We start from the raw sequence: 27,870 nt of genomic DNA on the forward strand, positions 1-27,870 counted from the left end.
GCTGTCTTTTTTCAACATACCTATAATAATATGTGATAACGCCAAAAAACGTGAGATTTTTACTATCAATATATGTACTTTTTTGCCAACCTCTAATTACCTCTAATTATTATACTATACGTTGTTGTCATTTTCGATTTTAAGTAGGTACAGGTACCTCCCAAAGTCGTATCCATCTGTAGTTAGAATTACCTACTGCTATAATCAGCATATTGATCAACAATGCGTTACCTATATTATTATAATTTGTATTAGTTTTGATATCTCGTAAGATAACGAAAAGTAAAATTTACGAACTCTTTAGCAATAATAAAAACATATATTATTCGTATATCCTCGATCTGGCTAAAATAATAATAAACAGAAGAAAAAATAACTATCCATAGACTTTATTATAATATTGTATTTTATAGGTAGTTATTAATAAAATTTGTTTATTAAATAAATGTAAAATAATGAAAAATGTGTAATATACAATTATACGCGATAGATTGGTATTTGTTTAATAGTAGGTAGGTTAGATTGAAAAAAAAATTAAAAGTTTTTTAACTACAAAATCTACTTTTTCCGATAAAGTTCTTATCTAGCCAAACGACGTAGGCATACATTTTACCAAGAGTGTAATCATTATCACACATCTACATTACACGTATTCATATTTAAGTGGGTCGTAATTCCATGAATTTACAGTGTGTACTGCAGCATATAAAACCAACTAGATTGTTAACGTGTCATATAGGGAGGGGTGCAAAGGATAAATAAAAATATAGATATATATTATACATAATATACTATATGTGCATGGTGAAACGTAATTAAAATGTCCCGACCAAAGGGCGCATTTCGTTTGTGGAATAGTGACGTATACAAACGAAAGCGGAAAGTGGGGTGGTGTGGTCGGTCAGCCTTTTGAATTATTAAACCTTCCGCACAATCAACACGCGCACACATACCCACTAAATACACACACACTCTTGCCCTCACCTCTTCGCGCGTATTTCATCGAAGAAGCAATTCAATTCCAAAACGGTCTCACCCCTTCCCCTCATCCTAAACTAAAACTACCCCTTTGCCTTACGATCTCTCACTATATATATTTATTTCGACGCATCTATCTCCATCTCCTTTTACTTACACTTGTCTCATTTTCCCCACATCACTAGAAATGTGTGTGTGTGTGTAGTGTATACACTCCCTTCTCTTTGCAAGAGTGTGCGGTCACTGAGGAAATTCCAATTTCCACAGGATAAACTCCATTTTACGGCCAATTTATTTCCGGCGCTCGTCCGCCGGAAACCCGGCGTTCGAACACGAGCACACCCCTCTTCATACATACAACCACTGACTTCGGTGATAAATCGTATTTTATACGATGGAAAAGACGTGACCGAGGAACGATAATAATAAAAAATGCTTTTCTATATGTGATACTGCAATATACATGTAAAGATCATTAAGTGTTGCTTTCGTACATTACAAGAGCGTATTATTTGTAAATCCAAAATTACATCGTTTTCCCGGAGTCTTATAATTAAATAAAACAAAAACACGCTAAAAAACATTGTTCAAGCATTTTTAAATTCTGATAGGAATTAGGAATAATAAATGTGTTGGTTTTAAAATTATATGAATTTATTTTTTTGTGTTTGACGTCACTTCAACTTCGAACGTTGAGAATGACTTTTGGTAGCAATAAAGTGAATCTAATCAAAATCAAAAAATTCCCATCATTACTTTTCAAAATAATCCGAAAAATCCATTGAAAAATTACAGAAAAATGGAAAATGTGTGCAGTTTCAGACAAAATCGATTTTTGTTTGTACATTAATGAATAGACGTATACATTAAACATTTTTAGATAATATGATTGATTTTTGGGCGTTTTGATAAAGACACTTGAATTTTTTTTTTTTTTTTTGATTGATTTAAAATGAAACTATTGATGTAAAAAAAAAAAAGTTATTTGCAAGTTTTTCTTATGGCAATCAAAAAATATCGGAAATACATATTATATACAATTTTTTTTTTAAAGGATTTAAAGTTATAAACTAAATATTTAAACAACACCACAATTCACAGGTACTTTAATGATTTTAGTTATTACTTATTTTGATTTAATCCAATAAATATTCTTATAGGCTTAAAATATTTTGTCATTAAATTAATTATTATTTCTATACCCAACCAGTGTTAAACTATATTTACCTATACAACAAAAATTTGCTTAGAAATAGATGCTAAAACTATACTGTTATTTTCACTTAGAAATTATTTATTTTATCGTTTAACACATCTAAATTAAAGTGAACTACTTGATTATGAGGAAAGTACTTATATTAAAACCTAGTAAATAGCAAAGTAAATTAGATTATTTTTCATAATACATTTTTGAATTTGTACTCTTTAACAATTTTTTATTCGGTTAGGTTCGGTTTACTAACAAATAAAAACAAAATTGAAACTGTATACCAAATAATTTTTTCATTAAAAAACCGTTTTGTGTTATTACATTATATTATACATGTTTTTATAGATATGAGTATTCGTCAACTGTCAAGTAAGTAGGTAGTTATAGCGTGAAGTTGAAGCTAAACTATATAATTATATTCAGGTCAACAATATTATCATTATTATTTTGTTAATATTTATTAAGAAGTACTATACTTCTATCCATATTATAGATTTCGAAATAATTTTATTATTGCTGATCATTATTGTACAAATTATTTTAAATTATATTCATATTTTAGTCATTCACTTCAAACCATCGAAGATTATTAAAGAAATATAATTTAAATATTTATGTTAATAAATTGCGTTGTTTAATATCTCTTATTATAAAATTTATAATAAGAGATATTAAACAACGCTAACACACGTGTATTGTTGGTTAAAATAAAACAAGAATTTCATCAAAAAGAACATCATATAATAACAATAAATCACGATTAAAAATTTTTATTTTGTGTATAAGCGATGACGGTTGAACTCATAGCGTTATCCGTGCACCATTACATATTGTATTGTATTATGTATTATTACACGCGGAATCATTTTAGATTTTTGAACTAAGAAATAATTATATAAAATATCAATTACGAATATTACTATACACATATAGTATAGCATTATAACAATATATCATAAGCAATGTCGTGAGTATAATAATATATAGGCAATAGCGTTCGAGTGATACACACAACTACAGATGTAGGTAATAATTTATCTACGTGCATCGCATATTCATCATTAAAAAAATAAAGCCGATAATAATTTACAATCCCCGTTTGCTTTTTGTAGTCGTGTATTATATTATAACGTAGTAATGTACAAAACATACAATCAAAGAATTAAAAATAAACTGTAACACGCGCGCATAAAGAGTAATAACATTTCAATTTGGACAAGCAAAGTGAATCGGCCCGAGGAAATACAATCGTTTAACTTCTTAATGTTGGAACTGTTAATGAGATTTCTCGGGCTCCGAGCTATATAAATTCATTAACGGTATACAATAATAATAATAATACGAAAACGGAATGTGCCATTTCGGAGCGGTCAGTGTAGGTTCTCTAAATGTTCATTGATAAAAAATTATTATATATTGCCTCTCCGAGGGCGCATTACATACATACATATTGTTTATAAATATATTATAACCAGCTAGATTTAATTTAAAAATATGTATATTCTAGCCCTAGATGAACACCCACACGTTTCATTTTTAATAAATCAATTATATTTTAACGATAAACAATTATCACGCGGCATCGTTTAAAAAATAGATTGACACTTAGACGCGTGCCGACATCGTGAAAAATATGTATTAAACCATATAATGCAAATTTCAGTGATATAACCGATCTAAGCTATGCTATTCGACTTTTTAACTAGTTCAGACTATACATTTTTTATAGCCGGGTTGGGTTGAATAAATAAAATAAAAATATTACAAAATTTAATGAAGAACAATAGAGTAAGTATAATTTTTCTAATGATTTGACATAATATATTAATTGATTAAAGGCAATAGATATTTTTTTTAAATTTTAGTTTGTGTTCTATATGAAATGTAAATAATTTAGTTTGGTTCGAGTCAGGATTGAATAAAAACAGCTTACTCAAAATGTATTAAATTTTAAAATCTTTTTGATTCAGGTTTAAAAGCTTACAACATTTCGGAATGTGTTATGTATACCCGCTTATAATATATATTGTTGAAAAATCATCACGAAATGTGTACGAGATTAAAGTTTAAATTATATTTTAATTTCACATATTATAAGCACTTGCATCTCGTTCGTTAATAGTATATCTACGTACAGCTAGCTCATTAAAAACGTACCGAGTAACGTATCACACATAAATATTAAAATAATATTTTAAATAAGTTACGGATTGATTTTTGATACATAAACATACCTAATCTAAATAACATAATGCATAAGACTTGAAATGGATCTAGCGCCAACACTTAACATTATTCTCGGTTACAGAAAAAAAAAAAAAAGTGTTGTACATCAAAGTTGCTGCGATATTTCGGTACTGAAATCATACAGACCATCAATTATAATAATTTAATACCTTATACAATACACAATACACCCATCATGTGACTCGTCACGTCGCCTTTCCGAAAATGGAAAATCAAAATAAAATGATAAAACACCCTAATTAAACTAATTCACACGTATTTCGTATAATGTATAGGCATAATGTCGTACACGTCTTGTAATATCATACATGTTACATTAAAGCAGCGACTAAAATGTATAATATAATATTATGGGCGGTAGTGCTCAGGTACTCCCACACATACACACATATACAACCACTAGTGTAGGTACCTATTATGCCCCTATATTTAATTGTTATCGTACGGTCGGGCACAGAGCTGAAGATGAGAATCTACTTATGTGTACATATATAAATCGCCCGAAAACATAAGTGAGATAAAGAAACCAATTCGCTCGTTATCAGAATCTTGAATGCACATATATAACACAGCATGCCATTTATTTTATAATTGGTATATAATAAGTGCCTACTCATAGACTATAGTATACTAAACAATATGTATTATACCATAATAGGTTAGTAGTAGAGTCTACGATGTTCATAATATGAATAGGTTATTTCGAGTATACGATAGGTATACTCAATTTTTAGTTTTTATAAACCACTATTTGTTTCGAAAATGCGTGTTAATTCTATTAAAACTACAAGACAGTTCATTACTGATAACAACATTAAGCGCATAGAGAGACTTACTGCACATTCCGTTGATTTTGAAAGTACAATGAACTTCATTGCTATAACTGGCTTATAAGTCTATCAGATTTCCGTCGTTCGCCACCAATCATTGTATTAAATTTTGTAAAAATTTCTATTTTTCTATGTATGGCACCTGAAATGTATCAAGATTTTGAAATGCGCACTTAAATATGATATAGAGCTCGTTTAAATATTATATATATATATATATAGAAGCAATAAACATACATATAAAAGCCATCCTGCAGTGTATCTCCATACCATATAATATTTGTAACAGTGTTCTTACAAACTTTGCTGATTTATCGAATTCACTGTTATCCTGATTTATCAATCTAGTTTATTGTATCATATAAATCTTTACAGAATATTTCTACTCAATTTATAATATACATGTGATTAATAGATTGCAGGAGGCGTATCATTTAGCGCTTGTTTAGTATAAAATATATCATATCAGAACGGTCACGCAAACAGATACACCCAGACTAACTTAGGTATTATTATTTGTATTTATTTATACTTATTGTAATAATATTATTGTTAAAGTTTGTTGGGCATGTATTATTATGTTGTAAAGGAAATAGGTAAATAGAGCCGTTTTAAACATGCATATATTACTATGGCCGATACAGACGCGGAACTATAAATCTAAAATAAGGAAAAAGGCAAAAGTTATACTAAAAAAAAAAAAAAATACAATACATAGGTGCTAGAATTTTATATCATAATAGTAAATAGATTATAAATAAGCTTTGATAAAAATATTAACAATTTATATTTTAAATTCATGGATTTTAAGAAGTAGGTATGAACTATTTATTATATAAATAAATATATAATATTATATACAATTTCCCAGGAGAGGTCTAAAGTCCCTTAGTCCCTTTCCAATTGGATCCGATTATAATATATCCACAGATCTTATACTCATAAATCAACCTTATATTAATAATATTATGCATCGTGAACCAAGATAGAGGGCGCGATTAAGTGACTGATGCACAAATGCATTTTTATACATATACATATTTTTTAATAATAATATATAGCTGAAGTTTATATTCTATCGCTAGCGCCAGTCTATCATAGATCTGATAATAATATTGACCAAACTGACCAAATAAAGAATATAGTTGCAGATAGAAGACGGCTCGATTAATGTATTTATGTATTTTATACACAACCATAAAAAGATTGTTATTATTTTATATTTATACAATGCACCACGGCCGCTTCACCCACCCCTACAAAGCCAACGTTGCACCGTTAGAAGCATATTTTTTTTATATAATAATGCGTATTTATCGATATTTATATAGTATTATACGTATACTGTATACTATACGTATAAAGTGTATTCGTGTAGGACGATTTTGGCCCAAGAGAAAGAAAAAAAGGGGTTAAATGTGAAATGTACGATACACATCGCGTTATTATTTATTGTTCCGAGGTGCGCGCGTGTGAGTGTACCGCGTTTTTTTCTTTCATATTTATTACGGTTTTTTTTCTCTCCCAAAGATATCGTCTGTGCCCATATAATATACGCGTGTGTATATAATATACACTCACATCAATCATATGCTCGCCCGCGATTGTTTATCGCGACGGCAAATCCCTAACGAAATAATACAACATATTATATTAAATATATAGGTTGTACACATATAGGTAATGCGGCAACAAATCCAATCACGTGAAAACGTTTTCGTTCTAATAATAATTGTATTGTATACACACTCACACACACCAAACACGAATTCGGGTTACGGGTGTATAACGTAAAAAAGTACCTGACTGGCGCACAACACGCCACTATAATATATCATATCATAGATTATTATTATTATACATTTAGACATTAGAGTTTTATGAGAGATATGTTACGAATCCGCGGACCACGACAAACGGCTGGTCGTTTATTCAAAAAATTTGCGCCTCCAGTCATACACTTTATTCCGTCCTAAATATTATTATCAATAGGTATATTATGCACACTTACCGTTTTTAAATCTGACGGACCGGTATAAAGATTTTTTAAGATAACTTATGGTCATTTATTTTAGTCTGCAATATTTTATTACAAGAATAAAAAAAAAAATAACGATTTAACGATTTAAGTATTTGATGGTTTATTTATAAGAATAACAAAAACTCTTAAACAGGAAAAATTATTTTTGTAATATTCTGCTGCATGAATATTGCGAAAAACACAATAAAAATGATAAGCTATACGATCTAAATTCTAAGAATACATAGTAGTCAACTAGCTAAAACATACCTACTAATTAAGATGAAATAAAATTGTGTTTGTTCGCGAAAAGTACGGTTTTAAAATGAGGTTAGGTAAAATAAGTAATACCAACATGCACATCTCATGAAATATATCAGGTTGACATTTTTTTTTATTTCGAGTTTGACAACAGTTTGACAGAAGACAATCACGAAATAATATTGTGACTCTTTAGTATTAAAAACGGAAATTAATGATGTTTATACTCTTATCGTGAGTCTTCTTCTGTATACAACTGTACATCATCCCGTCAAAATTAATACAAAGGTATGTACCTATAAAGTTTATAAAATAATAATATGTAACCAGCAGGTGAGGGAGATCGTATATAAAGTGTTCATCATCGTTGTCGTGCGGGCGACGCGTCGTGTTCCCTACATTTGCGTTGCTGCTACATGTCGTTAGTCAGTATAACGCCACTGCTGAGGCCAAGCCGCTGCGAAGGGGTTAATTTTTAATATTTTTTTCGTGATGGCTTCGGGGTCGAACACGTCTTGTACGGACGCCGTAACCGAACGCCGGACATATCATATTTGTTGCTCCGAATAAAAACGTACGACGTATACATACAACAAATTATGATGTGTGTGTGCGTATAATATTATACATACATATAAGTGAAAAAAACTCGAGTAATAATAACCTATACTATAGGCGAAGGCGGCCACTCGTCAAAATCGCATTTAATTTATTCCGCCCACCCCGTCGCCGCCAAGCCACAGCAGCCGCTGCCCAAGGCGACATAATTTTTACATAAAAACAAAAAATTCCAAACCATCACGTCCACATTCGCTTTACTCACGAATGAATCACAAACACGATTGAAGTATATTTTTTAAATTATAAAAATGTCTATTAAAAGTCTTAAAACAAACTTTAAATAAATTTTCTATGTAAACTCACATCCCTACTAACTATAAATATTAAATACATATTACATAGTATATATATATATATATAAGCTATCAAAATACGAACCTGTCATCTGTAAATTGTTCATATTCTGAAGAAATCGGTTATCATTTTCTCCAAAGATTGCAGCTTTCTTGGAACGGAAGAAAATTCATTCAGAAAATTCCACCGTTATATTGTTAATTAATATACTCAATTTATTTTTACACAAAAATTTTTTATTTTCACTATTTTTGACTACGGTTCAAGCGCAATTCCAATTTTAGGATCAACAAAATGCATTTGCATGAATCACTATTTGTTAGTTATAAATCATAAATAATATGTCTAAATTATAATATTATATTTTTAATTTAAAGTTTTTTAATTATTTTAATTTTTTTTTGTCAACTAGATAATAGGTATATACCTATATATAAAATTGAGTTAAAATAATAGGTTGATAAAAATATTTAACAATAGGTCGCATAATACACCTGTCCCCTACTTCTCGTGTACAACTTTTTAAAACCACTTCACGATAACGTTGGTGAAATAGGGTTTGAGTATAATATACTTGTATAATACTATATATATATATATGTATAATATATATAATGTGTAATGTGTATATATAATATCATGTGTGTGTGCTTCGTATCTGAGTAGTAGAGTAGGTACTTATACAATAGTAAGGAATAAAATGGTAATTTTAAACCTTTTTTTTTTATATTATATCAACGACGCGGGTGTTACATTATACTCAAAACCGTCTCTTTTATTTTTCAACACTTTAGATTGATGTTTAAAAAAAATAACATAAAACATATTTTAATATTAATACATTTAAAAAAACAAAATATATCGGCCGATTTGATTCGATAGTACTATATACGTATAATATAATATGGCTGGAATAACATGTACACGATAATAATAATAATAATAATAATAATAATAACTATTCAAACATGAAAATTGTACGTTCTAATCACCGATAACAATCTAAAACATGTTCCTGTGTAAAAATATAATGTGTATCGTCGTGGTCGTCGTGGTCGTCTTGGTCGTCGCCGTCGTTCCTCCTATATGTTATAATGTATAATAATAATATAATAATAATAATAACTATTCAAACATGAAAATTGTACGTTCTAATCACCGATAACAATCTAAAACATGTTCCTGTGTAAAAATATAATGTGTATCGTCGTGGTCGTCGTGGTCGTCTTGGTCGTCGCCGTCGTTCCTCCTATATGTTATAATGTATAATAATAATATAATATAATAACATTTATATATAGCGATTGCGCGCGCAGAGGTTTTCCGCTGTAAAAAGTTCAAACGATTATTAAATTTAATTATACGTCTACGGTAAAAATATGAAAAATTATCGCTACACAGAAGAGTGTAATGTGCATGAAACAAAAAAAAAAAATTAGAATACGATTCGTTACGTGATACAATCATCGGATTGTTTATTACACAGAGCACTGTAAAATATATTATAGTATAATAACCTATTATATAGACAGTGGGTCCATTATTCAATAAACTTACTCTTTCGAAATCTTTATCTCGTTCGCTTCAAATTCATGTATAAAATATAAATATATCCGCAAAGACGTCACTCCTACCGATCGATCGTATGACTGCGTCGTATAATATAAATGGCATACACCAAACATAAAAACAGACAAATCACAATTTATTCCTAGATAGATTTATTGATGTATATTTCTATATTATAATATATTTTGTATTGCACTATAGTTTTGTTTTGGGCGAATAAACAAAGTATGTATGCGCCTATACCATTTTATATGGTTATTATAGAAATAAATACGTACAATTTTTTTTTTTTTTTAAATATGGGTTACGATGCACAAAATGAGTACAAAAATTAAAATTGTCGATCATCTCCAATATATAAAGTAATATTAATAAATTGCAGTGGAACGTCGTTGGAGCGTACATGATATATATACATTGTATATTATACTAAAAACGAGATCACATATTATATACCGTGGTGTTATTCACTCAACGGAGACAATGATATAGGTACCTATATATATATATATATCTATGTATAATATATTAGGTACTCGAATATTATAGCCTCGTGTCATTATTATTACTATTGTTCCGGGCGCACACACACTTTCACAATAATAATAATATACGCGTATATTATAGAATATAATAAAATATCCGCCTGCAAGATGACGCGTGTCGGCCACCGCGCACGGTCCACTTAACTTGGCCGGCGAAAAAAGGGTTGACGGCGACGATACCTCAACGTAAACACGGTGTCCTATAATATGTGTCAGTGTGGGTGTGGGTGTGTGCGTATGTACATAACAATAATAATAATATACTCGACCGCCGCCGAGTGTTGACAAAACGGCTGCTGCGGCTCTTCTATGCCGTGGAACCCCGTGCCGAACGGTTCGTTTCATCGTATCATCGTCGGCTCCATATCGTCCGTTTTCGTTAAAACTCATCACAATAACATAAATCCCGTCGGCGCCCCGCGGGCTATCGGTTCTATATTACAATTAACCGTATACGATTCACCGTAAAACCCTCTACGACGTAAACACCGACTATTCCCACCACCCCCACAGCTGCAGTCTGTACCGCCGGGGTGCTCGCCTTGGTTACAAACGATAAATACGTTTTTCGCGCGCAAAGACAATATAATATTTGTGTATAATGTAGTTCGTTAAAGTCTCTCTTCGCGCGCGCGCAGATAACCGTTATAATAATATACAGACGTATAGAAACGTATATAATATTATTATAAGACATATCACTTAATAATACATACAATTAAATTTTCCTTATAATTTCTCGTTGCAGGTGTCTCGTCGCGATCACGTTTACGGATTTTGTTATTATTATTATTATTTTTTTTTTTTTGGTTTTTGAGAGTGCGGCTCTGGATATGTATACATCGCGCACACGTCACGCACGTACGACGATGTAAAGTCGATTATTTCCGTTCGCGTGCAGTATTTATAATAATAGTATTATAATATCGTAGGTTTTTTGTTATGTATATTATATACACGTCGTGTTATCGACGTGGCGTTTGATCGGTCCCGCGAGACTCGTTATAAGCACGCGTCCGCGACGGATTTAATGAGTGCGTGTGGCCCAACGACGACGACGACGCGACATTTCGATTTCGCGCGCCCGTCAAGCGCGTATATTATGACCACACTATATTATTTGAATACCATGTCCACCTATATATATTATGCGCGTTTAATACATACTTATGTTATATGGTGCGTACAATTTCGTTTCGCAAATTTTTTATTTCCATACTCGTTTTGATGTTTTTCGCCATCCTCGCATCGCAAAATCACGTATCATTATAATATTATAATAAACCTACTATACACAAATTACGGCTACCGTATGAATTATGATAATGTGCCCGGGCCGAGTAAATTAATTGCCGAAGTCAAATTCGTCCGCCCTGTATTAAAATAATAGCAATAATTATTATTATCGTACGCATACCTAAAATACTGTTTAAGCATGTGTACAACACTGTTGGAATGCGCGTGTTGAGATGCGGACGATTATCATATTATAATATATATATATATAAGCCGAAACTATGCGCGCGCGAGACGCGAAGACGACGACGACGACGAAGGCGGCCGCGCGCGGACGAACGGTTCGTGTATAATTATCGCGTTATACACGCGTCCAGCACTCTAGATGTTTCTATTTCGGTGTAAGGATGATAATAATATGTGATTTTTTTTTCACATCTACAAATTCCAATAGTCTCAAATACTAGTTTTCGGAATCGAGTTTCGGTGAAATCGATTGCGTGCGCAATGTACTTACAATATAATAACGTTATGGCAGGGACTTATTATAATATATATAGTATTATATTATATTATACATCTAGCACAACGCCGTTGCTTCAGAATTTCAAAAATGTTTGAAAAAATGTCGGCAGAAACGGCGCATAACACGAAAACCAGATAATCACAAAATATTTAAAATATGTACGTTTTAACGGCTTGCAAATTGATCGATATACGAGTTGAACTTAAACCTCATCTAAGAAACCAAACGTCTAAGAAATATTTTCTTATAGAAAATCCAAAAAACGCACGACTGACGACACGGAAGACGGATGACGCAGTACCAGTACCTATAGATTATAAATATACACATTATGATGTACTGCAAAAATAATCACAAATCATGATAGTTACAATGTGTTATGTAAGATTAGTAACACGCAATAACATAATGTATTCAATGTCTCAATCAGTAACAATTACAGAAGTCAACCCACACACCAAACCCAAATAATAAATAAAGATCTCAAATATCCATATGGTCAACTGGCAACTTGTATCTAATTATAAAACATTGCAAGGAAGTAATAATCCAAATTTAAGATTTATTTATCTGTTTGAATACTCAATGATGAAAACTATATAATAATATCTAATTTAACAATTATTAGATATTTACACGGTTATCTCTGTGTTTAGTAATAAATGCTAAAACAGCTACCAATTATAATTATTATTTTATTTTAACAATATAATATATTTTATTAATTTTTACTTTCTAACATAATATTAAAACTATCTTCAAAATCTGTTTTGAAAATATTAATTATTCTAAGAAAGTCTACGACTGAGACAATATAAACGTCGGTAAGACGTATAATGCTGCAGTTTAAAAAGAATTTCGTTTTTCGGTTTCTAAACGTATAGCATCGCTATTGTAACGCGTTGCCTGTTCGTCGGTTGAAATTTTCGAAATACATAAATGTAAGTTAGTGTATGACGTATGTATGGGTAGGTATATCACTCCGCCCCGGGCACGCGTATCGTGTTCATTAGTAAACGATTTTTATGGCCCGGTCTCCACAAACGCGTATACATATTCCAGCACGCGGTCATTACCGAAGTTTGTTTATACACGTACCTCTTATATATTATAATAATGCGTACGTTTTGCTCATTATTACTATTAAGATTTTTTTACGGTTTTTATTTTTTATTTTTTTTCTCCCTGACCCGCGCGCGTCATAACGCCAGGCTCCAGCGTTACAGCGCAATCATTGCATGTATATATCCTCCGAGGTACCTACATATATACATAATATACTCCCTCGTATTTTTCCACTCGCACACCGTTCGTTCGTTCGACTTTTCTCGGCGTTTACACGCGGACAATATAATATATTGTATAATAATATCACATATATATACGCAATATATATATACGTACCTATATATAAGTACGCGTACGTATAATATACGCTGCGTACGCCACGACGTATCATAATATATTATACATATATACAAATGTAGTTAACGGAATCGATCCTCGGACAGTTTGTTTTCCCGTCCCCCGGGGCCGCGTCTCATCGGAGAGCGTGCCCCGGCTGATTTAGGTGATTCGATTAGTGCGGAGTACCATATTATGTGTGTGTTGTATAATAATACTCGTGCTCACGTTATAATATGAGCGCGAGTATATTCGTATGTCCAACATATATGTATATATATAGGAACACCTATGTATTAAAATAAATGATAAATGTATTGTGTATAACAATATCGCATACTCATTATTAGTATTATTATTAATAATACGAATACGAAAAGGCAATGCGCGAGATACGGGAGATGGCGCGAAACACAAGTGATTATATTGTAACACAGGATCTATACTGCTAACACTGTGAACGAATGAGTTGTGAACATTTTGGAAATATTCCAAAGCCGACTCGTTTGATTGATATGACCATTAAACTTTATTAATGAAAAGTCAAAAGATGCGATATGTAATATATAATATATACCTATCCATAATGTTATACTAAACATTAAAGTATGTATAATAATGTACATTGCACGGTAATAAATTTAATTCAATTATTCATGATAGCTTTAAATTGACTGAAAAATGCAGATCAATTTTTGATCCTCGTAATTAGTTTTTGTTACAATCCTGTTTATACAGCTACCAACCTCAATCGTTTGAGATATTTATTAATGAAATAGTAGGTAAATTTGTCTGTGAAATATGTAATATTAAGACACGTGCACAATCTATTTATAGTTGGCTAACAGTTAATAATAATATTGATTATGTTGTTTCAAAGGAAATAATATAATAAAACATAAGCAAATATTTTTATTTTTGTTTGATAATAATTTAAATTTTATAAGAAGTCAAATAAATACATCCAATCAATAATTTATTTTTGTTTAAAACTTTATATTTTGTGTAATCATTTTATGTACAACCTAGTAAAGATACCCACGTCAGATGGTAGACCCAATATCTTACTAAACAACCGTGTTCCGACGATATTTTTACATTTTAATAATAATAAATTATTAATGAAAAAAAAGTTAATTTTAAATTTACGAATATTAATACCAGTGGATAATTAATTTTTATGAAATGGACATATTCATTCAAACTGTTATATTACCATTGTTCGTTATGATTGTCAATAAAAAAAACTATGTATTTTTGCGTATTGTAATTTAAGTTTCGCTTTAAGAAAAAGTTATCGTAAAAAACACGATAAAACGATCAATTTCCGTTAAGAACTGAAAAGTTCTTTGGATAGAACCTTTTGCGCTTTGTAGATATTATACATAATATTGCATTTAGATGTCTTATAGAATTCATCAATGTTAAAAAATCTCAATAATATTATGTGTCAAGTAGTTGAGTATTTTTCCGGGAGGAAAATTGATTTGCCGAGAGATAATGTTTTGCGATGTTCTAATATTACATAATAGTACCTTCTCGTCCTGAACTACACTACGACGGTTCTTAATCCGCGTCTTACTCGATACTCTAAAATCCCCCAAAAAATCACCCACCCACACACACACACAGTACAATGGCTAGTGGTCACGACGATACGGTATCCGGTAGCGCGAGTTACGTATACACCGCGAGCGTGTGTGTGGCGTAGTACGAGTGATTTTTTTAGCCCTCCGAAGCTCGTGACCACGATAATGTTACCGCGCCTCGAGTGGTATATGGTCGCGTGTCGCGCGTTACGCGGCGCGTGTTGCCTCTTCGTTTCACATAATATTATAATACTGTATCGTATGCGGTGGACTATAATATGCAAGCACGTAGGTACGCGTATCACTCAATGCGTATATATTATTATAATGTGTGTGTTTGTACGACGAGTGAGCGCGTGTGTATAATTTTTGGGTCTTTTGTCGCGGCTTTTTAAACATTTTTCCACCATACCACTTGTGCGGGGAACAACATAGTACGATAACAATACGCGAGCGAGTGTGCGTAATAGTACCTATAACCTTCGGGGGAGGGAAAAAACCATCAGAACGTTACACAATACGTTATCATTATGTATGTCGTACACGACGTACCTATTACTCTGAAGGGCGGATGTAGGTTAATTTAATATGTGGAAAAGTGATGGAAAACATTATACGTACACGCGTGTATATAATATTATGTACGAGACGCGGCTACACTCCTCCGGCGCACGCCCACTCGTCGTGTGAGTGTGTGTGTATTAATTAACGACGCGCGCGCGCGAGCTCGTTAACGTTTCGCCTTTCAATTATTAGATTACACGTGATTTTCGTCTCGTTTATAGTAATAATATATGAGATCATAGCCGCGCTGGTCACACATTATATATTATTATTATCATTATACACCACCCGTGTTTTGCGTTGCCGGATCGAGTGTGTTCAATTCGTAGTTGTACTATTTAGGTATACAGCGCATATTATCACGTATATATTACACTATATCGTCTATACCTTATAGTATATAATCAGAAATAAAATCAGTGCCGAATTTATCGGGGGTGCAGGGATGCAATACCCACCGGGGTTTATGTCCTGGATTTTCTTGTAAAACGATACATTATCGAGGATAATGTATAATGGTCAAGAAACAAAATATTTTAATTTTTAAGAAATTACCCTCACTCGTTTATTTAAAACGATTACGTTCTCATAGTTTTGATCAGTTGAAATATTGAAATATTTATTATTTTTTAAAGCCATCTTGACTTTCATCGAATATCAAAAAATACGTCATAATTAATGCATTCAATTATAAACCGCATTTTTTTTAAAGGGCCTCCAGTATTATGTCGCACACTGAAACTCGGATCTGGCACTGAATACAACTACATGTAATATATAGTCAGTTCAACGCCACGAGCATTACACGCGAACTTGACGTTCAAGTTCTCACCTCTGGTATAATATTTTATTCTAGCCTCTAGGTTATATCAAGTATACATTCTTTGAGTTTATTGTGGAAATATTTTTGGTTTATTTAAAAAAAAAAAACAATCTCTTTTATGATTGTAGTACAATACTCCTGAGATATGCGATAAATGGTTGTGGACTAAAAATTTGGAGAATAGATCGCATGGTAAAATAATAACCGTCAGTTATTTCATAAACTGATATACTATCCTTTTTTACGTCCTGGGACTTAAAGGTATACCACTAAACTTGTCAATAGCTTTATAAAAAATGGTTTATCTGGAGATGTAAGAGATGTAAGTAGAATGAAAGAATTCGCGTTTGATTTAACCTATTCCACACCATGATTTATGTAATTATGTATAGTAAACAGTATAGACAATTTCTACGAAAATATAGATACTGTTGATTACAGCAGCAGTATCTATGAGTATTAACTCGTATTAAATTTAAAAATATCTAATATATCGATTAGAAATATATTTTATAAAAGGTACTAAGATGTTATACTTGTATACTTGTATGACCGTGTGAATAAAGATATTGGTCTGTCCCTGATAAAATAACAATAATTATTCAATTAAAAAAAAGGACAACCAGTGCTGGTTTTCAAAAAAAAAAAAAAAAACCAGATATGCGTTATTATATTATTACATATTATATTCAACCATCTAATTTAATCTGAACCGTTATCGATTAGTAACAATTTCATACGATTAGCATATTAAACCATTATGATTTATGACTTAAAATATTTCCAATGATTATATGCATGCATTTAAAATTCGTCTTATATAATATATACGCATTTAGATAGGTTAGTACCTATCTTAGAATGTGTACTCAGAAAATGAAACTTATTGTACTTTTGTACATTACGACTATGTACATACATATAATAAAGTATAAACTACGGAAAAAAACATTAAATTTTATTAGAACTGGAATAAAGCTACCTATTAGATTATTATTATTCTTTGTGTTTAGGTATAGTATAACAAGATTGATATTTTTCCCACTTAATTTTTAATAATTTTTATAATCTTTTCAAAAATATTATTCTCACGTACCCCAGTTATAACAAACATAAATTAACAATCATTATATTATAATATCTATAAAAAAAAACAAATCTGATAAATACTATATGTTTAGTTTTTATAGGTACGTGAAGTTTTTACTTTTTAAGTGTATAATAATTTATATAGTACTAGAGTCTTAATCATAGAACTTAGCCAATCGATTATATGAATATAATATATAAATAATAATTTAATCAAACAGCTATTAAAAAAAAAAAAATCATCATATTATGGACCAAACGAGAAATCTCTAGCTTTGAATACCAGCATTTAATTCTAAGGTTGATCATCGGTTCAATTTAGGTCAGGCATCGAGCAGACATCAACATTTGATGATCATGCCTCACATCACGCAAAGATCACGGCCAATCACTATAATATCATTATGTTAATAACCTAATCAACAGAGATGGGTAACTTATGGCACACGTGCGCTAGATGAAATTCGAACCAAACTATATAAATGGCATGTGAAAATGTTAATGAATTTTGTAAATAAATTAAACATTTTATGAAAATAAAATTTAAAACAAATTTTTGAAACGTATAGTAAGATCCAAAAAATGTAAACGCGATATTATTACAGTAAACACTAAACGCATTACATAGCATATTATAGTCGACATGTAACTCGTAAAAATTTTTTTAGCCGTCAAAGCCTATCTAGAAAGCCTGTGATCTTAAAAGAATTTATATATTAATTATTATTTTTTGTTGTTAGCGGCCTCTAGGGCCATCTCGTTATATTATATTCAACCGTCTATCCATTCCAATCATTTGCCTTAAACTAACCTTCTCTTAGCTCTTTCTCGTCATTCTTCACTGCATTTTCCCGTCTCATAATTGATCGTTTTCTAATGAATCTGTTGGGTTATTCTCTAGTGCTGCATGTACATTGTACACAGTAATAGATTTTTGCTTTTTCAAGATTGCTTCGACAATATTTGATATAGTGGTTCTAGTTTCTCGTTTTTCCGAATCTTCCTCAATCACTGGTTATACTGTCCTTTACAAGTCAAAAAATTCTTCTAGGATCTTCGGATTGCCCATATCGCTGCTCCATATAATAAATTGGTCTAGACAAGGTAGTTTATCTGTATTATATGTATTTTAATTTATGTGATATGATATGTATAACTACTGTATTATACAAACAGGTCGTCGTCGTTTCATCTAAAAAAAAAAAAAACAAAAAAACACTCGGAGGGTGTCAAGTGGCCGGTGGCGGCGTTCGTTAAAACGCGTTTAAATGCAGTTTAAAAATCGCTAACGACTCTGCTGGTTCGTCTTAGTTCGTTTGTTACTGCAGCGCACAACCTATACATATTAATAATATATTCGTACAATTATTATTATTTTAGCCGATGCAAGCGACGGCAACGGCTCTTCTCCAGATGACGCGATGAGGACTTCACCCTTGCCGTCTTGGTATCATGCCACCGCCGGACAATGCGACCCACTAGAAGTGCAGCATCGCTGTGTATATACATAAATACATAATATATATATATTACAATGCTTATGATATTATATATTTTACATATACACAATTTCCCGTTGTTTACATTGTTACGGATTTTTAATTAAACCCCATTATAAATTCGCGTGTTTATATTATTATAATGGTACTCGTCAAACGGCCTAGGCTCGTTATAAATTTGTATTATGCGCGCGTGCACTGCGTTCGAGTGGCATCCTCCGCGCGGCTACCGCTCCTCGTCGGGAGCTTTTTGTCTCTCTCTCTCTCTCTCTCTCTTTCTTACGTTTATAATATTTTTGTTTCCTGGTGAAACAATGACCTCCCCCTTTTTTTTACTGTACAAAAGCGATCGACGTATAACGTGTGTGTGTGTGTGTTAATGTTGAAACATTGAACAGCGACGTACCTACTCGAGTAGTTGCAAACGAACATGTATACACATAACATATATAATACCTATTATAGGACGAAATCTCTGGTACACGCGAAAAGGTTATTATTTGTGAGTTTGTGACAATTCTTTAGTTTTAAGTGGTTAAGAAACGCCTACCTACGTGAAAGATACGCGCATTATAAATAGTATAATAGTATACGCCTACAGTTGTGTATCTATACCTCTGCTTTATATTATATTGTACAGCTTTTTTATCTGATCCGCAATTGGATTTAGGTCTATTGCTTTTACATCATATTGGTATATTCGATTGGGTATATATTTTATTAAAATAGGAAGTAGCCAAGTATAGGTACACATTTAACAGATTTTGTGGTTTTCTTTATCATTATGTAGGTAGGTGTAATATACTATTATAATGTTGTGCACGCGTATATGTATAGGTAATAAATTTTATATCTTATGGTGTCCTTGGATAGTGATAACTACTAATAACTTTATGTTTAATAGAATCGTCCGATCGAGGAGATCAAAAGTAGGTAAATTATCGATGAGTTTAATGTTTAACTAATTGTCATCTATATAAGGTAAATGCTTTCTATATAATATTATAATATTATGCACATGCATATATTTATAGTATTGAAATAATATCCATGTATCATAAACCCAACAATAACGTTACATTTAAAATTAACATAATTAAGTACTCAAACAGTTATTATTATAATATTTCTAATTGAACCTATTCATTATAATTTCTTTTTAATTTTATTCATCAAGTGCATTTTACATATTATTCGCATATTTTTATAAATTTCTGCATGTTACATTTAAAAACATATTTACTACATTAAATCAAAATTATGTACTGAACTATAATTTTATACTGTAATATTTTAATTTGAGTTGAATTTATATACATATATATTTGTTGAAACATAATTTATAAAGATAATAATTAGTAATTACCATTATGGTATTACATATATATATATAAATATTATATTATATAGTACCTATATCTAAGCGCTAGACATAATTTTTTTACCGAACACTTTTTACTTTAATCTGGAAATGTATACCCTACGGCCTTGAGTAATTGATAATTTATTCAAATGTTAAGTGTCAAGTTGTATTTTATCAGCATCATATGTGTATATTACAAGTTTATAAAAAAATAATTAAAAGGATATAGCTAACATGTTTATTAAATAACCATACAAATATTGTAGATTATTACAGGGATAAAATTTATGCAGACAAACTACTTATTACTCAGAAATAACTAAAATTTTAGTTCGTATTTTAACTGAAACAAATGATTGATGATGTGATAAATAATACTAAACAATAACAAAAAAAAAATCATAAATATATGGTACTGCAGGTACTAAAGTCAAAAATTGTTGACACTATAAAAAACTTAAGAATTTACAAATGTAAAACCACAAATATGTGATAATTATATATAAATTGTGAAAGTCATAATATATATGTATACTGTTTCAAATTCTCTATAAATTAACTACGGAATGTTACCACTCTATTAAAATGCATGAACAACTTTAAAGTAGAAGTTATGTTTACATAAATTATAAATATTTGAATTTAGAACACTGTGTAACTTTTCAAACCAATTTATATATTTTAAATTATTCTTAGTTTATTTTCAAACTGTACAAACACTTTTAATAATTTATGAAAAACAAAACTATTTGGAAAAGCAATACGTGTAGAACGTTAAAACAAATATAAGATACGATGTGCTTAAGTCAACACCAATAGCCATATTATATTCATAGTGGAATAGACAATAATTATAACTGTAATACATAATATTAAGAAAAAAACTTATCTGTAATGTATAATTTTTTTTTCGATAACATGAAATGATTAAACAATAAACAACCTATTGTCAATTACTTTGTAAATGCATTAAAATGTATTACTATTTTGTAGTTGTACAGTTTAAATTTTATCATTAAAATTGGCCAATCATAACCCCTTTAAAATATCCTCTACGTACATAATATTATCTATACAAAAGATTTATTGCGAATAACGCACAGCCAATGAGTAGAATATTTTGTACTTGAACTCATTATATTATAATAATATAGTTGGTTTTTAGTCGTTTATTTTGTTAAATTGTTAAATTTTACCATATAGTCCATAATATAATATTACAACTCGTACGTGTATACAATATTATAATATTACAGAAAAAAAAAACTTCGCGTGTTAATTATAATAACATAATGATATAGAAACCAACGTCATTGATTTAACAAAATATATTACTTAAGCCACATAAAATCATATATTCTTATATTACCGTAAATTCCAATAGTGTTATAATAATTTATCTTATCATTGTCCGGTCCCGTGTTCTATGACGGACACAGGATAACAGCGACCAAACCGGTGTAATATAACGAAAACATGCACAGCAAAATTATACGTTTTGGCATTTGAGCTGGTTTTTATCGCGCTTACTCATCTTCTAAAAATGAAAATTGTTCTACTCTCTATTACACTTAACATTGGCATACTATACATCATAATAATATAATCGTTATAACGAGTTGCGAATATTTTCGACCGTCGGATTCGATGAGCTCGAGGGTGAAATCCTGCCGACTGACGTTTTTACCACTTTGAATCTTGGTGAGGCGGCAACGTACCAGATATGAGTACTGCTCACGCGAATGCCCTTTTTAAATAATAAAATGTAAATCGTGATCGCGAAAATCGTAAACAACAAAAATATTATACCTACACAGGCGAAGCGGTGTACCGTGGATACACAAAACTGTGAGATATCCCAATGCCGTGCCGACAGTGGCAATGGTATGCACGGTATGTACAATGTACATATTATATTATTATTATAATAATGTATGCGCGATGTGGGGTGGCAGTGAGTGGAGGTAAATAGTTTCGAAAACAATCGAGAGGTCGTTTCCATTTTTTTTTCTTCTCCACCGAAATACTAAATAATACTAATAATAATGTATTCCTATGGGAAAACCGAATCGTGACATCCCCGAGCTACCGATACACGTTCGATGGCTACCGATTATGGAAATTCGAAAAAATTTAAACAGTGGTTTCGGGGTAAACGGGTAGGTACGCTGCTCGTATACACCGCACGCGTATTTATTTATGAATTTTAAAATGTAAATCACGTGGGAACAATACGGACAATCGTATATTATGTATATATATATATAAATAAGTGGTAAGTAAAAAAAAAACACTCACACATATTTGTCTCGGGGCACATGCCGGCGTCAATCACATACACACACACACACACACAAGCCGACCGTGGCTACTGTTGAGCCCTATTATTATTGGCCAAACACGGAAATTATAGCAATCAGTAGCCGCTCGGCTACTGTTCACTTGGACATCTCGGCACCCCGATCTGCGTGTGCGTAAATACGTATTATAATATTATACACACACGTACGCACATTTACATACAGCAGCGAGATAGACGACTATACGCGCGGTCGGTCTCTTCCGTCGGCGGTTATACGCAGCGTACGCACGATAACAGCAAATTACCAACTACTGTTTAAAATAATAATAATATACAAATATATGATAATAAATTCGGTAGTCGGAGAACCGAAATGAAATGCGTACAATTAGAGCTGTATATGTAGCAGTGTGGCGCTGGAAGGATCGTGCCGACCGCCCTGAGGGTTTGTATACGTATATATATACGTACCACCGCGCTGACACCCGTAATCATAATATCGTATTATGTATATATACGTATAATATTGATATATACGTGAATATAATAATAATATTATACTCGCACGTATAATATATATTTATATGTACGAGGAAGAGAGTTACGCATAGAATCGATTCGAATGGCGCGTCATTGTATCGTTCGACATTCAGCTCGTCTCCGGCCGCTGCCTACAAATGGTTTTGATTCGAATCAACGGTTGACGATTGCAGCTGCACAAAAATATTATTTGCGTTTTTTTAGTTTTAATTTTTCTGATTTAAAATAATTGCACGAAATTTTGATATAGCTAACTGCGGCAATCTACGTATATGCAACAAATCTAAACATGAAAGGTGTACACTATACAATATACATATACTGCTAGTTTTGGGCTATACAATACCGTTTATAATATCGTGTAGCGAGACGCACATAACGCTTGGATATTTTACGAACGCGTATCTATAATTAATACTTGATAGTAGGTACATCGCGCCGCACTACCGTAGTTTGACAAATCGCTGAATTCATATCGGATCAAATCACAGCCGGTACACCGCACGCCGAAAAATATTTTCTTTTAGGCGCGGCACCCCGGGGTTATCAGATAATGTCACACGTTCGTTTAAAATATCGTCTGTGGCATTGAAAACGATTTGCACGTCCACTAGATGTTTTTTTCCCCTGAAAAGATACGTCGATAATGATTTTTTTTTTTTTAATGTCCATCTCATATATTAATCACGTTATAATATATCTATAAAAAAATTTAATTTTATAACAGCGTTTCTAAATAAAATGCAAAACAATCGTGATTAATCTGCTTACTATAAATTTAACTATATGTAATACTATAATCTATTCAGAAAGATAAAAGAAATACTATTCATTTAAATTTTAAACACAGCCATAATTTTTGTCACATCAGTATTTATCGAGGTATACAGTATAATTGTTAATTACTGTTGTACTACGCGTTGAATTCGGTAGAATGTAATTACACTATAGTGTAAATACTAATTGACCGGATTATATTTACATTTCTCGTAACGCGGTATTTACGTAACCCAAACAAAAACTTTATGTAAACTATTAAAAACTTCTATCTACGACTATGTTTTAAATTATTTTGTTAAAACCCGTTAAGTTCACCTTTATTAATATGGTCGTTGACAGATGAAAAGTAATATATTATTATGATGATTAATACACAAATACATTGCCGCTCATCGAGAACATTTGAATAATTGTATTTTTGAAAAAGGGTAGTTTTGTTATTATAATATCTATTTTTTAAAAATTTTTTTTTACAAACTAACTGTGAGTTAAAAAACGCTTATACTATACCGAGGGTGCTTTGTTCAGTTCAATTGCTCCATCGGCGATTTACAAACAATTATCCGGATAAGACCTAATGGATTGTAAAACACACACACGTATATATAAATACACCATTTGTATTATTGAAGGATTAAGAAGGGTGGTTTTTTTTCACACAACATTTCAATGAACAAATAGCGAATCAAACAATACGCTTTTTACATGTACACATTTATTATGTCATTTCGATAATTAATATAACCGTTTCAGCATTTTATAGACTACAGTTAGGATTATGTTGTATTTAATATTATACTGTATATAGTATACATATTATATATAGTACAATATTATAAGCGTATACAACTCAACTCTAAATGAAGAATTACAAAACTAGAACTAATTGTTGGCTAAAAAGTTTAAGCTGAATAATTATATGAGATCAAAATCAATTTGTATAATATTCGTAGGTTAAGCTGTTACAACACTTTTAAATTAATAAATAATAAATTAATAAATTTCAATTTAACTAATTAATTCAACATAATAAAATATAATATGTACGGGCTACGTTTCTTTTACCTAAGTTTAAGTTTTGATGGTCAAGAAAATGATATTAATTATTTATGTTTTCAAATAAATATTATTTAAGGTATACATTTTTTTTTTTTTAATTCTACCTACACAATTTTCGGAGATGAGGATAATAAAACAAAACACAAGGTATTATTGAGATTTAATTTTGGTGTATAGTAGGTACCTTTTTAAAAACCAACAACGACATCGCGTACTTGAAATTTTAGATATTGATTTTATATTTTCACGGTGACAATAAGGGGTTAGCGTCATCAGGGACCTTAATGATATGTGAGTGATGAAAATTGAATACTAAACCAACTTTGAAGAGGATAGGGGTGAGTTCAATCGGAGCGGACATTTAGAACGGAAAACCAAAGACGCCGCGAATAAAACGATTATGAGGCCATCAGTGGCGTCACCATCACCGACGAGGGTGCGCCTGTGTGTATTTTTCGCTCTCGCCCGAAATATTCGAATTGCAAATCCAAAATTGATTTTTTATAAAACCAATCCGTCTGTGAAATTTAAATTTTATTCTATAGTATATAAATATATATATACACATATATCTAAAAGGGTCGATCTCACCGACTTAGAGGGTTGTTGGATCAAGGCCGTGTGTAAATGACATGTAAACAACCGCATACGTGTACCTACGAAATGAGTCAATTAACTATGTACAGACATCAAAAGATCTCATGTTGCGGGAAATTAATTGAAAAAAAGTTTGTGGCAAAAAAAAATATTTATAAAAAAGAGTATGATGGGTTTTTGATTTTAATAACTGTTACACGGCAGATGGCCGTTGTCAAGGCAATTAAATTAAATAAACTTTTTAAAGTGCACACAGCGGGAGATAACCCGTTCTTTATTTTATTTGCATTTTTGATAAGCTTTACGTGATAAGAAAGAAAAAACAAATAAATATTGATATAACCTACATATTATACAAATATAGTTATATAAAGGCAATCGGTATCGTAGTCGTTATATTTTGAGTAAGATTTTAAAAATTAATTATTATCGATATATCGTTTTAAAGGACGACAAAAATATCACGCTAGCGGTAAATTGAAAATAATTATAAATAAGTATGAAAAATATGAAATTTTTGAGTTTTTTTCAATCGTGACCCACTTAAAAATATATTTTCTATACAATATTAAAGATTTTCTTTTTTTCTTTTTAGCATCTCTTTAGACAAATTAAATTACTTTTTAATGGGTTACTAAGTAAGTAGTTTTATAATTAAATTCTATATTTTGCTTGAAAGGGATAAAATATTTTTTAAACAAGAAAAACTTTTCTGAAAATAAAAACGACCATTATTAATGAAATGAAAAAGATAATCAAAGCTTTGTTTAATATTGTATTAGATACCTATTGAATTTTTAAATTTATTAACATTAAGACATTAGACTTTTTTATCTTACGTACCTAACAAATGTACCTATACAATAATAATTTTTAGTGTTTTATCAACATAATTAGGACGTATAAGTCATATTATAATATATTATATTTCATTATTCAGTCAAATGATAAAAAATTATATATCACATATTATATACATGCATGTGTATAATAAGATTCATCTTCAAACGATATATACCTAACTTGAAACACTATTAACTTCAAGACCACAGTATATTTTTAATATTCTATGCTATATTTTAAATTATTTTGTTATTAAATTTGCATTACAATATTTTGAATCTTTATAAATATACTACGTTCAAGTTAGATAAATTAAGAGTGGAGATTATAGGCATTACCGAAACGTAAAATAATGTTGAAATACTACAGTTTATATTGCAATAGTATTTCTCAGTGGCTGTCATACGTTAAAATTATACCTTTTAAATTTGGCCGATTTATTGCAGTTGATAGAAGAGAAAAAAAATATTTCTATTATAATATAATATATAAATAAGTATATTATACATATTTCGTATAAATTGTAAATTATAATTAATAAAATATAAGCTAAATTTAAAGAAATAACATATTTTAATGGAGGTAAATTTTAATTTATTAATTGTATTAATTGTATTCATTTTAAATTAGAATCTTAAAATTTAAACAAAAAAAAAAAATGTATAAATAACAAACATGACTGATGCTGACTAAAACTTTAACACTTGTCGTTTGAAAAGTGTACAAGCATATTCGAAATCAATAATTCTAACTATGAACAAAATATATTATTCTTATAAAAATTGGAAAGTTCTTATTGAATATAAATATGTAAATCGTATTTTATATACGTAGGTATCTATGATACCAATACTTTCAAACCATCGATATTATGATGAAATAAATTTCCGAAAGTCACGAGTCAAGAAAATAATGCACCTACCTATTTTTAATATATTATAACCTTTTTTAAAATTTATTTTCAAACTCGGGTTGACCAGTATAGTTATAATAAAATACAACAATATTTATATATTTTTTCCCATATCCAGCCTAGAACTACTCCGAATAATGTGACCGTGAAACATTTGACACTACAAGT

At 30.6% G+C, this 27,870-nt stretch overlaps 1 protein-coding gene and 1 long non-coding RNA gene across 2 annotated transcripts in view; one reads left to right on the forward strand and one right to left on the reverse strand.

Annotated features, from left to right (window-relative positions):
- LOC114120883 (transcription factor AP-2-epsilon) overlaps window positions 1-27,870 on the forward strand; it is a 172,754-nt gene that overhangs the window by 7,892 nt on the left and 136,992 nt on the right. The window lies entirely within an intron of this gene.
- On the reverse strand, window positions 24,042-26,037 carry LOC126551512 (uncharacterized). Its single transcript, XR_007605437.1, has 4 exons — window positions 25,941-26,037; window positions 25,672-25,867; window positions 24,801-24,864; window positions 24,042-24,137 (listed from the first exon to the last, which is right to left on the reverse strand). It is a non-coding gene; the product is annotated as an uncharacterized LOC126551512 (long non-coding RNA).

This window comes from Aphis gossypii, chromosome 3, assembly GCF_020184175.1.
Source record: "Aphis gossypii isolate Hap1 chromosome 3, ASM2018417v2, whole genome shotgun sequence".
Classification (NCBI taxonomy): domain Eukaryota; kingdom Metazoa; phylum Arthropoda; class Insecta; order Hemiptera; family Aphididae; genus Aphis; species Aphis gossypii.